The following is a 14,375-nucleotide window of genomic DNA, read 5'->3' as shown; positions in this document are numbered from 1 at the left end:
CAATTCGTTTCCACACATGCGGATGTGACTGTAATATATCAATTATCACTCCATATAAATAAGACATTTTATTTCGGGTGAATCATATTTAGGAAAATCACCAAAATTGTAAAAAAAACTTTTTTGCATATACTTGTGGATAATTTTTAAACAGTTATTGGGTTCTAGGATTCGAAAGATATTATGTAAATTTGCACACATCATTTCAAATCGGTAAAATTGTTCAAAATTCTGGAGATTATCAATTCAGTGTATTTTAGGCGAGAAAGGAAGTTACGTATACTTAGATAAATTTATGTTTGTAACGATGTACAAACAAGGTGTACAAAAAATGTTTAGAAAACAGGTAGCAAATAAAAATAAATAAAGAAAGAAAGAACCACTTGCAAGGAAAAAAATATTACAATGTAAAACGATGTATGCAAGTACAAAAGATAAGTGGGTATGCGTGGAAAAAAGGTGTTAATATTTTACCGGCAGTAATACCGTTTGCCGTTTGAATGCAACCGTACTGATGCAAATAATATAATGTCAATATCCGAAGCGATTAAATTCAACAATAGCGATTCAATTCATTGCATCGAATATATACTTAATACGATATCGACTATTGTTTTCTTTGATATTTTAATCGAAGAGTCTTAATTCAAATAACTGTATTCATAATACAAGCGTTTCACTATCCAGAGGTGTGGCACTTCTACTACCGGAGGGGAATTTTGGTATATTTAAATTAAGTTTGGGGAAAGGGGTGGCTGGGAGTTAGTTCTATTTCAAGCAACGACATATTAATAAAAGTATGATATTATTCCAGCATTGTAGCGTATAATGAATGATCAACCAATAATATTAAATAATTATGTATTAACTTATAGAGCAAAAACAAAAATTGGTGAGTTGAAATAAAATTATTAAAATTAAAATATTTAAATTAAAATACACTATAGATAAATGGTCATTAAAAGTTTTTAAAAATGGTTTAATAAACTAAACAAATCAAACGATGTACAAAATAAAATAAAAAATGTTTTAACTGGACAGTTGTCTGTCTGTATTTTTTTTGTCAGTTCCTTTTCAGTTTTAAGATGGTGGCCGTTTTAATGGTTCAGTAAAGATTTTTATTTTAAAAATCTTCGTGTTTATTTGGACTTTCTTATACGAATTTTTTCAATATTATGTAGGTACCATTACTGAAGAAAGTTTGAAAAAGAATTGTCACTGAGATAGTGTAGTTTCTTTTGACAAATTATATAATTATTGAAATTTAAATTTATAAAATATATGGATTATAATTAAGTAGGTAGGTATTTAAGTACTTACTTACAATTCTTTTGAAAATTTATTACTAATTTAATAAATGAGAGAAAAATTACTGTTCACCGAAATATTTGTTATTAATAAATCTAAAGTTGGTTGATTTCTTTCATACAAACTATATGCAAACATGTAAAAAATTATTGTCAAATAAACGTTTTTATTATTATTATTATTATTTATTATATTCTAAAGTCATAAGTCGTAACTGTTAGGCAAACTCTGTTTTTGGTGGATCATTTTAAGAAATCATAACACACAACATCCATTGTAGACTTCTTTAAAATTCTGCTACCCGGGTTTCTAAACTGCGTTCGTATCGGGAGTGCAGAATGAAACAAGAGTTGAGGTGGTGGCGAAAATATAAAATAGTTCTTGGCTAGACAATATATTATGTAAAGTGGCTACTTGAAATGCAACCCGCGCGCTATGGAAGTCCCTCGGCGTGGCTGAGCACCGCGCACCGTCGCGCGTCGTTACTGACCGCGATATGTCATCAGGTCTAACAGACCCCACGTCTACAGGAACAATGTGCCTCTGAGACCTAGGACTAGGTCAATTTATCATAAAAATTACTACCTTTACCGTACTGCGGGACGTAAATAGCCTACGACAGTTATTAAATGCTGCGAATCGATAAGATTCGCGAAATTATGTATTAAAATCTACAGCAGTGATTGCTAAACTCAATAGTATGGGATGGAATGATCGATGGATGTATGTGCTGTATATGTGTAAGGCCAAAGAGGGTTGCTGATATTGATGACCTGACTCAATGATAGCCCAAACAGGGCGAGAACATTGTTATTTTTTAATGCGCTATTAATAAAATTGACTTCTCGGGAATATTACAAAAAAATGCAAAAGATCAGTTACTTCATATGGTTCGTAAAAATATTTATAAAAAAACATACTACGATAGATAATGGGTAAACGGGTACGATATTTAAATGAAATACAATTGGATAATATGATTTGAGATTTTGCTTTGAATGTTACTTTGTATTTATTCCTGAAATACTGGCAAGACCCAAGACACACCGTGCGCGCCTAATTACGAAGACAATTGAAATCCCATTAATATCAATAGGGACAACGTGACGGGGCTAAGCTTAATGGTTCTTGATATCCGGTACCTGACGGTTACACCAAAACTAAACTCTGAAAACCACATTATTTTCACTAAATATTTGTGAAATACCACTCCTAAGAATATTAACGCGCGCAGAGCACGATATCATTTATGCATACATAAACACACACTTCATCACAACCTACACATCTGCCCTGAAGATGATTCTAAATTGTGTAAAGCTGTCCGAAACGTTGGGTAAAGAAGGAGGAAGTGCAATACGTCATAATAAAAAATTATCATGATGATTTAGTTACTTTAATCACCTCATCTCAAAAGCAAAACCCAAATATCTCAGAAGCAAACCCAAAACACCAAATAAGGTAATCAGGGAATGTTATTTTCAATTGGGAGAATTTAGAGTATTACAAGAATATACGAGTATTATATGCACCAGAACATTTTTCAAAATGTAACATTGAATATTGTGGAAGAATCACAAGACAACTACAATTATTCGCACTCCGTTGAAGGTAAAGACTTTGCTTTATGAGGTGAAAATCATTTCTGAGCTTTTAATGGCAGCTGACCACGTTGTGGAAGCTTTTGAGAGTCAGCTTATATCCATTAAAATACTATCCTTTAATGGCACCTGACCAAGTTGCGGAAGCTTTTGAGAGTCAGCTTATATCCATTAAAATACTATCCTTTAATGGCAGCTGTCCACGTTGTGGGAGCTTTTGAGAGTCAGCTTATATTCATTAAAATACTCTCTTTTAATAGCAGCTGACCACGTTGTGGAAGCTTTTGAGAGTCAGCTTATATCCATTAAAATACTCTCTTTTAATAGCAGCTGACCACGTTGTGGAAGCTTTTGAGAGTCAGCTTATATTCATTAAAATACTCTCTTTTAATAGCAGCTGACCACGTTGTGGAAGCTTTTGAGAGTCAGCTTATATCCATTAAAATACTCTCTTTTAATAGCAGCTGACCACGTTGCGGAAGCTTTTGAGAGTCAGCTTATATCCATTAAAATACTATATTTTAATGGCAGCTGACCACGTTGCGGATGCTTTTGAGAGTCAGCTTATATCCATTAAAATACTATATTTTAATGGCAGCTGACCACGTTGCGGATGCTTTTGAGAGTCAGCTTAACACGTATTTCATTATTTCTCAAAACATTTCAAAACTTTTCGAAGGGTACCAATTCTTCGACAGCTAATTAGATCGTCATATATGCCACCATTATTATAGTCCTGGTTTCTTCGGTAAAAAAAGTAACATTCGATAGGAAACAATTTTTACACACAACCGTCCCGTTACCGGAACATTTCCCAATGAGTCAGGCATAACGAAAATCACTGCAAATAATTATTATTTTTATCCAGATAAAAAAAAAAAAAAAACAAAAATTAAATAAATCTGTAAAGTAGAAAACTGATTTTCAGAAGCAGCTAATTGTCTAGATCGGTAGTCTCTGCTTCTACTCTGGCGGCACGAAATTTTAGAAGTTTTTTTAGATTTTTAGATCGCTATTTTGACGCCATTTCCATTATGAGCTATGCAGCTATCGAATATCCGTTAATCGATCGAAAAAAAGACAATAAACACGCCACAATAAGCTGTTTTCTTAATAATATAAATTTCATTTGTTTGATAAATAATGCTCTATTAGAACAGCGTTCAGATTGAATGCTGTAGAAATGAAAAATCTTGTGAAACTATATAATATGATCTTGTGAGAAATGTTGAGATTTGCAAAGAATGAAAGACATCAGGAGTAAGATTAAGAAACTAACGCTTAGATGGTTTGGGCATGTAGAGCGAATGAAAAGAAGAAAGTAGTGTAAAGAAAATATATGACGCGACACGTGGGACGATCGAGGAAGAGTTAGAATAACAGAGAGCTTTATATGAGACAATGTATGAATGTGAATGAAGCAAGCAAACGGAGTTAAATAGTTATTTAGAATTCTTTCAAATTGTTGTTAACCGGTTAAAAGAGGGATTGCAGGTCATTTCCTGATAAACTTTTAGTAAATACCAAATAAATCGGAACTCGTGTTCATGCACGTGCATTGGCCTTGATAATATATAATGACGAAATGCAAAAATATTAGGATTTTTATGAACAAGTGTTTTACTTAAAGTCAAACCTATCAATTTATTCTCTTTAGGGCCTGCAATCCCAATTTTAAACGGTTTACGAATAATTCGAAGAGATTCTTAACTATCCCACAGCCAAGTGGGGGAGTAAGTAGTACCCAAAATTACTAACCTCCTTATATTAGCTTAAATACTCGATACATCATTTTAGTATTTTACGTATTCCTGTGCAAATACATAAGTTACCATTAATGATTGACTGAATAATTGGGAATTCTATTAAAAGCCCATGGGACAGAAAAATGCATGGGGTCGTCGGAAGACCCACTTGGTTACAGACGTTTCGTTTGGCATCTTGGCCTGTCAAGAGTTAATAAATTAGCAATACTAATTTTTCTCCGCGCAGTGTGTGCCAAGACAGAATTGTTTGCCGGTACATCTTCTCTGCCTACCACTACGGAGAAACGTTTGATGGTTAGTTAGATAGTTCAATCATTAAAAAGAGCAATGAAAATCGGGTGATGCGTGCAGGCAGGTAATAAAACTTGGCTTACAAAGGACAGTATTGTTTGGTTCGAACTGCATAACTTATAAAATAAAAAATAAAAATAATGCGAAAAGAAACGGTCCATTGTATTATATATTATTATTATTATCAGCGTAATTCGGTAGCGATATTGTTTGGTTATGGCTTTTTCGTTTTCTTTGGTCACATTTCGGTAAGGCCCGCATAAACGTTTCTCTTGTTGAAAGAATAATGACCACGGTAATGGAACGTTTTGCGACTGATTTCTTGAGGCCAGACAGGTTTGAATAATATTTTTGTTTTGATTAGGCGCTGATAAAAAAGCAGTGGAATTTTTACGTTATCTTTAAGTAAATTTGAAGACGATAAACAATATCATAAAACGTGAAAACTCACGGGAATTATGATTATTGTAGGATTGATAAATCCATCTTAACAAAAATAGGAAGACTTGTCAAGAAAAGCCCTAAGAACTTTAAACAACAGAAATACACATTTCAAATATGGAATGAAAATAATTTTCTATTAATTATTTTAATCGAAATTATTAGAAAATTTTTTTTTTTTTTTTTTACAGTATTACCGCACAAGAGTCCCAACTGCTCCCGTCTGGAGCCAGTGAGACTATGGCATCCCCAATTGGGGTATGATGTGAGGCTGAGGGTATTGGGGAGGGGAGGGAGATGGGGAAGAGGAAGGTGGGGAAGTACCTGGCTATTCAGATCTGGTCACCAAACACGGCTAAAGCCATTTCAAGCAACGTTTCAATTCTGAATGGTGGTCTTACACCAGGGCGATACTGAGAGTATCTTCCACTCTGGAACGTGCCGCAAATATACTATATATTATTTTAATTAATTAATTGTGAAATAACACAAATTAATCAAATAAAATTTATTTGCGCACGCCGGGTTCGAACCCGCGACCTTCGGATCTGTAGTCAAAAGCGTATACCACTAGACCACGCCGGCCGTCGAAGTAGGTAGGTACTATATCGCTTGTCTTAATTATTGACACCACAATCAGTTCAAATTTTGAAAATGACACTTACATTCAAAACAAATCCAAGTTTATTGAACCAGAATTACACATAGACAGACCCTAACCGAAATTAGTATTTTTGATGACAATGTTGAGGATGATAGGTACCATGACAAGCAATGATGGTTTTCTAATTGCTTTGGAATTTTTAGAACATAATTTTTCTGCTTTTTATGTGAATACCGCTCAAGAGTCTCAACTGCCCAGACTATGGCATCACCAATTGAATGGTTTGCGGATGAAGAGAACGGGAAGTGAGGAAGATGTGGAAAAAACAAGGTTGGGAAGTACCTGGCTATCCAGATGTAGTCACTAAAAATTGGCTGTTCAAGCAATGTTTCAAAGTGAATGGTGGTCTTTCACCAAGGCGATACTGAGAGTATCTGCCACTCTGGATAGTGCCGGTAATATACTCGTAAAGAATTGATTGATTCGCATCACAATTGATTGAGTCACAACCACTACCCAACTAAGTCCAAATATTCTCGGATTGTAAAAATAAATATGATATTTGGGTCTTTATCTGGAGATTTTACTTCAAAAAGGAAAACTAAATTACGCATGTTATATTTGTTATTGTTAATAAAATTGCATTAATCAAGAAACTAAAGCAAAGGCAACCGGACTTGCATTTTGAATTATTATGTAACGCGCATCTTCAAAAATTTAGATTTAAAAACTCAAGTGTTTTGCAATAAAAATATTTAGAATAAATTATTGATTTTAAGCCCCCATTTTAAAATTTTACACCAAATAGTACATACTACAATAAAAATATTAAATTAAATTAAAATAAATAATAAACACAGTAATGAAAAATTAGGCAATATGTACGTAGCTAGTGTTAGATACAATAAGGGTGGTGTACAATATGTGTAGTAATTTTTTTGTTTTTGTTTTTTAAGATATATTTTTTGGTAATATCACCAATTTGTTCTTTAATCCAAATCTTAGCTTGTGCTTATCGACGGAGATTTTATGTTTTGTTTGTTTTATCATCATTGGTTACACACATGACCCGATGACATCCAACCTCCGAAACGAGGGGCCACCTGGAGAAGAAAGCATACGAGTGTGCATGTGCTAACATAAGATGACAATTAAAATTTATATTTGTAAATATATAACTAACTAACCATCACGCCGTTACTGCAGGGGTATGCAGAGAGGACGGCCCGCCAAACAACTCGGTCTTAGCACACACTTCTTGCCTCATTCACATTCATGCATCGTCTCATACATACTCTTCTATTATTCTGACTCTTCACATGGCCCGACTCGAGTATCTGATTCACTTGATCGTGCCATGTCTTCCTCGGGCGTCCTCGACTTCTGCTACCATTCGCATTTGCATCATATAACCTACTTACACCCCTTTCTTCGTCCATTCGCTCTACATGCCCAAACCATTCTAATTAGGTACCTACTTATGCATTTCTAAATTGTATACACACAAAGATAATGTCGCTCTTTCTGCGAAGTGTTTTGATAGTGACGGCGATACGCGGTATGGAGAAAATAAATGTTTTTTTTATATGGGCTTAACCAAGGTATTTTTTAAAGTTTTTGTTTTAGTTAATTTAGTGCTGTGCATTTTAGACAATATAGTCAGCAGAAAAGTCAATTGTAGGTATATATAATAATAGTGGAAATATGTTATAAGGATCTTACCAATAGCCTTGTACCATCGAAAGCTTTTCAATCAATAAGAAAAAAACATCAACACATCGGCAAAAAGCGCTATCCGGAAAGCCACACGTGTAAATGTCAGTGGAGAAGTCGGTACTCGGTTCTTTCCTACCAGCGGGAAAGCAACGTAATTCAATAAGCACTTATCTGTCATCAATTGTCATTGTCAATTTACTGACTCGCTTTTTCACTTTCGTTTCTTCCTGATCAAATTTACAACCGACAGTCCAGATAAATCCTCAAAAAAATAATTTGTTTTCACGTCTTCACTTTTATTTTATCTCCTTTGAAGGGACACTCTGATTCTCAGCGCCAATAATGAAAATCCATTAGTGACAACATACGTTATATTTTAAACGGACAAAAAAAGGTCCACAGCACTTATCCAATTTGCGAAAGTGACTCGTAAATATTTATTTCGCACATTATTATTATTGATCATTGTCGCGAAATTCGAAAGTAAAAAACATCACAATAACTTTAAAAAGTTAATAAACATATATTTAATTCACTTCTCATATGCAGTGTGAGCTTTTGACGGGTTAATTTTCGCGGAAATGGGCACAGAATTTAGTGCGGAAAATTTCGGAATTCTTTCGTGTAAGAAATCGTTGGTACAACGGACATGAACGCTGGGGATATGCACAACCTTCGCGTTCGGCGCCAGGCGACGAACTGAACGTGATACGGCCCGCATCTTTCTTTTACCGGCATTTACGGCGGGTATCAGAGATGAAAATAATATAATAAAACACCCGGTATAAACACACCACCTCATAAAAAAATCAAACGATTTACTTGGTGATTTCTTTGACATCGTTGCGAATGATAAGAATGGTGATGAGGTGTATATTCACTTTTTTGATATTTGGGCACGTTGGTACAGACATTAAGGTAATCCAACGTGACTTGACCGCTGCACTAATATTTTTTAAGATGTTTACATTTTGCAAATTATTAATGCATTTATTTCAATACCAGCACTTTTACCGCAATTAAAAAAAATGGTTTTCAAGGATTAATAATATTATGAACTAAATATTATAATAAGTTCGAAAAGCCTTTTCATGGCAGTTGTTTTTCTACGAATAATTTTTAATGATTTTTTTTAACGCTAAAGCCAATATTGAACATTATATTTGAAATAAATGACAGGCATCTACAATGTCAACGTTATATTTAAGATTTTTCATGGACAGTAGTGAAATGCGTTCAAAACTTCTAAAACTTATCTCTAACAAAACTAGATTTCACTGTACTGCTATTGTAGTTAGTCGGATACTAATTGAAATCGAGAACTAACTACTGGGTAGAAATTTGGGAGTCAGTATGTCCAGGAGTAACGGATTTATGAATCGATCCCTCCCACTGCGGTTCTGAGAGTCCTAAGGTCTCCTTCAACCAGTCTCTACCGATCCGGCCTGCCACACATCTGTCGCCAAAACCTCACCCCCACAAATGAACCAGGGCACCCCTGCTAAGTCACCAAACGAAGTGAACCATTTGGGTGACTTAAGGCAGAGCAGTTAGTTATCCAATAAATGGTTCCCCGGGCGGCGGTACCCCCAAATTGTGTACATATGTTACTGAAAAATAAAAGTTTACTTTTAACCTACCTAAATGCAAAATAAAAATTCTATCTTTAATATTATTACCACCGTTTAAATGATCACGCCAACAGTACGTATCTTGTAGTTCTGTATGTATTTTATGAATCTCCGCTCAAAAGTGTCATTTGGCTCTGGCAGGGGGTAACGTTATACAGGATGTCTGTATGAACTATGTATGGAATATGGATACTGTATGTATGCATGTGAAATAATGAATTGCTGACAAGCGATCAAATTCATAACCGTTAAACAGCCTTTTGCTGCTCAAAACGTCAGAAAATGTAGGCCGTTCTACTGGAACGGCTCAAATCCCATTTCTGTTATATTATTTATTTTAATTTTCATGTGAATAGTTACTACCATCTACTGTCCGAAGCCAGTTGGACTCTGGTATAAACAATGGGGTATATTATTAAGGCCAAAGGGAGGTAAGGGAAGTAGACGAGTAAGATGGAGGTTGGAAAGTCATTAAACGTGCCTAAAGCGATTTCAAGCAAAGGTTAGTTTTGACTGTTTGTTTTTCGCAAGGGTGATTATGGTCGCAAATTGTTTGCGAATCAGTTTGTAGTGAACTATAATCAATATTTCTAAACTTTTAAATTGACACAACTACTTGGGATAGCTGGTTAACAGCAGAGATGTGCAAAATGGGTACCCAAAACCATTTGAAATGCAAAATGGAAATGGGTCAAAACTTTTCCATTTGAAAATGCAAAATGCAAAATGGTTTTTAGAAAAGCATTTCAAATGCAAAATACCTATTTTCAAAATGCATTGAAAATTCAAAATGGTTTCTCAGGTCAAACAATTAAAATAATTATAGAATTTTTAAACAATTTTGTCATTTAATAATGGACATCAATGTAGAACAAACATATTACATGATGGTACATCCAAAAACACCACGACTACAGATAAACGATGAAAGATGAAACCACAAAAAATTTGCGCGGGTCTAATGTTGCCAACGTACAAACATAGAAACTGCTATCTAATATTTAATATTACAGCGTCATCGCCCCATGTTCAGTGTTTGAATCAGTATTTTTTGTAATGGTATCACTCAATTGCCAGGGCTCCTACCAGGGAGCAACTTGACAAATGTAAATTATCTCTCATAGCGAGGTTGAGGACCGACTGATATTTGGGGCTTATGAAAAAAAGATGAGTGGAGATAGTAGGAAGAATGTTGCAAAAAAGCATTTAAAATGGAAAATGCATTGAGAAAAGCATTTAAAATGCAAAATGCAAAATGGTTTTTAGAAAAGCATTTAAAATGCAAAATGGAAGATACCCATTTTGCATTTTGCATTTCCATTTGAAATGGATTTATTTGAAATAACGCACATCTCTGGTTAACAGTTATTAGAATTGGGAACGGAGTCTGACTTACCCCTGATCTTCTGAAGCACTTGCGAATCGATATTCTGGCCCTGGAGAACACCACGGGTCAACATCGTCTCCCAAGTTCTTACGGCCACGTTTAAATTCAGCTGCCTTTCACTGTGGTAAATGATGGTGAAGAGTCCCCATACACAGAGTCCAACTCATCATTGATTTGCGTAGGCGTATTGCCTTTCAAAAACAAAAATTTAATAACAGCTCTATACTCAATTTTTCCATTTTCACAAAAACACACACATCGACTCACTCAAACGACTGTCATCTAAAAACTGCGCTTCCAAAATGGCCGAAACTTTGGTGAGTAACTTTCAAAAGATGCACAACTATATTCACTAGCTTTTATTGACGAGTACCGCCATCTTTGCGTTGAGGTGGTTAACTTTTCAGACCACCCTCGTAATTCACGTAATAGATTCGAATATATACGAATTATACAAACTGAGAACTCATGTTAACTGTCCTCGTTTTCTTAGCAGACTGACGAGGTTTCAATAAAGTGTTGCAATCGTCACTTACGTAGGTATTCCCAACTGTCAGACAGGTACAGGTAATTGGATAACAGGTTGGCTAAGGGAATGCAGAAACACATTTTAGTGGGTGATGAACATACGAGGCGTAGTATCTACCACTCAGTGCCATAATGATAGCCTACCTCGGTTAGAAGAAGACATCAAAAGAAGAAAAAGAGTTAACGATCTTATAATGATCTAAATTTATATATGTGAATAATCTAATAGAATAATTTTAATTAAAACAAAACGGAATTTGAGTTCTTCTTAGTACAAAGACCGCGTGCATTCGCCATAGTGATATTATTAAACTTGGCGCCATTGGCGTCGCGAATGCGCTTAACACTTTCATGACCTGTGACGAATTACTCTATGAGGAAAATTGTCATTATTTGATTAGTTTTTGGTTAATTCAATTAATTGGACAGAATTTTTCGTTGAAAAAGCTTATTTACTTGTAGACCGTATTCCAAGCTCATACCGCAAAACTTCTGGGGTGATTTAATTATTTAGGTAATTGTAAGGAAATTTGCAATCTTCTTGTGTCTTTTCTTCTTCCTCTCCCCACTCCCTTCAGCCTCAAATCATACCCTAATATTATATGTCATCCAGTGCTTCCGGACAGTTGGGATATAAAATTATTGCATTAACTTTTGCACTTTTGCCAATTTTACACAAAATAAAATATTAGTAAGGTACATGATACTGTAGTTATATTCGGTATTCTTTTTATTAATAAATAACTACGAAATTTGGCTGAAGCGGTTTTTAATAATACATCCGAAAAAAATAAATAAACTTAGAAAATACAACAAAATGATTTACGAAAGGAAGGTTCGAGAATGTTCCGAAGCGCGTCACATAGGCAAAATAATTCGATCTCGATGTCGCGGTTGCTGGTACTGTACTGACCATTTCGTTCACTTTGTCGCTTATCTGGGTGGAAAATAAAACATTCTCGAACATTCGTTGCTACAGAAACAAATATAATAAAAATAAGCTTGTTTGGAAACTTCTAGAATAACGTTCCAGTCAAGTAGTGACGTAACACTACAATACATAAAAAATTACAACATCAGATCAATAAATAAATAAACGAAAATATAACCATAAGCATGAAAGCATTACTTTCCTAGCGAGAAATCTAGTCGTCAATAATAAAAAATATTTGCTTTTAATCTCAATGGTGAAAGTGTTAAATAATTTCCTTAGATTGCGGGTAAATAAAAATCTCGCCATAAGCGCGGCGTGTGACGCAATGACGAATAGTGCAATGTCGACAGAATGATTATTAAATGCATTCATTACCAAAGAGTGACTGCAGCCAAAGATTTATTTATTAAATGTCCGGTAAATATACCATGACCAGTGGCGCACGCGAACTTTTGAGATTCCCCAAGGGAATATACTAATTTATGCAAGTACATCATTTATTAACCGCTTTAGGCCGGACCCCTACATTATTTGCAGAGTTGAAAAATAGTGCCCGCGGTACGAATTGATGCAATTGCAGCGTAGACCGTGTGCCTTTTCTTAACATGAGCTCCACACAGGAGACCCGAGGGAAAAAATCCTCACAAAAACTTATGACATCTTCGGGGTTGCTGTGTAGAGGGAAAAGAATGAGAGGAAGTTCTGGAAAGGAAAAATGTATGATGGGTGGGTAGGAATCTGGTGGTCAATGTGTTCAGGAGTGACGGATGTATGAATCCATACCTCCCACTTCTGTGCAAAGCGATGGGTCGAGAGAGAATGGCTGGAGAGGTCGAAAGGTCTCCCTTAACTAGTCTCTCCAGATCCGGTCCGCCACGCAGCATGTGGGCATACATATCCGCCGCCAAGACCTAGACAAACCTCACCCCATGAACCCGGGTACCACTGCTAAGTAAACAAACTTAGCGATCCACTTGGGGTGACCTATATCAAGGGTTTTGGTTACCCAATAAATATATCCAAATAGTATCCATACCCGCCTCCCAAATTGAAAAATTCCAATGTTTTCATTTTGCCTTATAAAGCATGGAATTGTCTACGTGTTGGCTTCTGTTAATTTTTTTAGCCAAGAGATACATCACTAACTTGCTTCATAGCATACTCATGTATTACAAAATTGTTGCGGATAAATTACATCTTAAGGCGATGCACTTCGTCGTGTAATATTTTAAATTGAGCCGCTATCAATAACAACCCTTACGTAGATGTTGATAAGGTTTAAATTCACGCTTAACACCATCCGCCTATTTTAAATTGAGCCGCTATCAATAACAACCCTTACGTACATGGCGATAAGGTTTTAATTCCCGCTTAACACCATCCGCCTGTTTTGATTTATGCAAGAAAAAAACATGGCCAAAAAGTGCCTGTTATTTTATTTTGTGGATTTTCAGGCATAAATATTATTTTTTTCTCAATCATTTTATAAATAACTTAATTTGCCACATTATACAATAAAATCATAACCCAAAATAGGTTCGTAAGTAGGAGATTTTGAACTTTAAAGCAGTTTTCATAGGCCTATACATTATTTTTTTCTGAGCTTATAAAAAAAATTATCTAAAAAATACTCGATTATTTCAAAGGCTAAGATATATTTTACTCGCAGTATTTAATTAAAGCATTTGAAACATTTCTAGGCGACCAAATTTTCAAAACAAAAACACATGATTCTGCATTACTACGTATAGCATCGCCTTAATTAGTATGATCCTGCAAAAGTTTTCAAAGTTTTGGAGGCGTGAAATTTTAACCGCTTTTTGGTGGGAATTTCTAAGCCTACGCATGAATTTACTACGTCGATATATTGCCTCGAAAATCAAAACAACAACAACAACAAAAACTTTTATTAAAAAATGTATTTCTTTGGTACATACTCTGGTAAGCATTTAAAAATCCGGTAAGCCTATGTCAGATCTGTTAATTATCTATCTAATCATAAAAAGAGAAACCTTAATCCCTAATCTCGGTTTTTAATTATGCACTCTTTATTATATTCTGTTGTACTTCTACTAAAGACCTTCTTATCAAGTTTATAAGGAAAATTAAGTATTCAAATTAAAATAAGAATAAAAAAAATTGTAATAATTGATGGAAATGAAGAAGTT

The 14,375-nt window shown here is 34.8% G+C and overlaps 1 protein-coding gene across 1 annotated transcript in view; it reads right to left on the bottom strand.

Moving 5' to 3' along the window:
* The window catches only part of LOC149423071 (ras-related and estrogen-regulated growth inhibitor-like protein A), a 318,583-nt gene extending 310,173 nt beyond the window's left edge, over positions 1-8,410 (bottom strand). Inside the window, exon 1 of the mRNA XM_089632840.1 lies at positions 7,734-8,410. The gene's annotated coding sequence lies outside the window, so the exon portion shown is untranslated. The remainder of the gene's footprint in view (positions 1-7,733) is intronic.
* Positions 8,411-14,375: the final 5,965 nt, after the last annotated feature.

The sequence above is a fragment of the Hesperophylax consimilis genome, chromosome 6 (assembly GCF_061612785.1).
Source record: "Hesperophylax consimilis isolate HC1 chromosome 6, BYU_Hcon_1.0, whole genome shotgun sequence".
Classification (NCBI taxonomy): Eukaryota; Metazoa; Arthropoda; class Insecta; order Trichoptera; family Limnephilidae; genus Hesperophylax; species Hesperophylax consimilis.
Note: the sequence above shows the minus strand (reverse complement) of the source record. Positions and strands in the feature narration are given on the sequence as shown.